The sequence below is a fragment of the Fukomys damarensis genome, unplaced genomic scaffold (assembly GCF_012274545.1).
Source record: "Fukomys damarensis isolate Sample0158 unplaced genomic scaffold, DMR_v1.0_HiC HiC_scaffold_9, whole genome shotgun sequence".
In the NCBI taxonomy this organism is placed as follows: Eukaryota; Metazoa; Chordata; class Mammalia; order Rodentia; family Bathyergidae; genus Fukomys; species Fukomys damarensis.
In genome coordinates this window covers 8,554,896-8,555,239 of record NW_022900921.1, presented here as the reverse complement: position 1 = coordinate 8,555,239, position 344 = coordinate 8,554,896, and positions in this window count along the sequence as shown.

The following is a 344-nucleotide window of genomic DNA, read 5'->3' as shown; positions in this document are numbered from 1 at the left end:
CTCGGCGCGCCGCTCCCGGGTGCCGCCGCCCCCTCGGCACCCGAAAGAGCTCCGCCTTTGTCCCCGAGGGGAGGTGGGGACGGCGAACCCTTCCCCCGGGACCGCCCCTGGAAAGGGCTGGTGGTAAGGCACGGCGGGCGTGGCCCTAGCGGTCGCCCTCGGTTCACTCCTGACCACATCCCCTGAACGCGTTTTCCCCAATCTGCTGCGGTAGCCTGGTCTGGAGGCCGAGCTGGCCTGCGCTCACAGTTCCAAAGGGATTCCCAAAAGCCGCTCTCCAAGGAGGGACCCCCAGCCCCAGCCGCCAGGGTCAAGCTCTTTCTGAACCCCACGGCTCTCCAAAT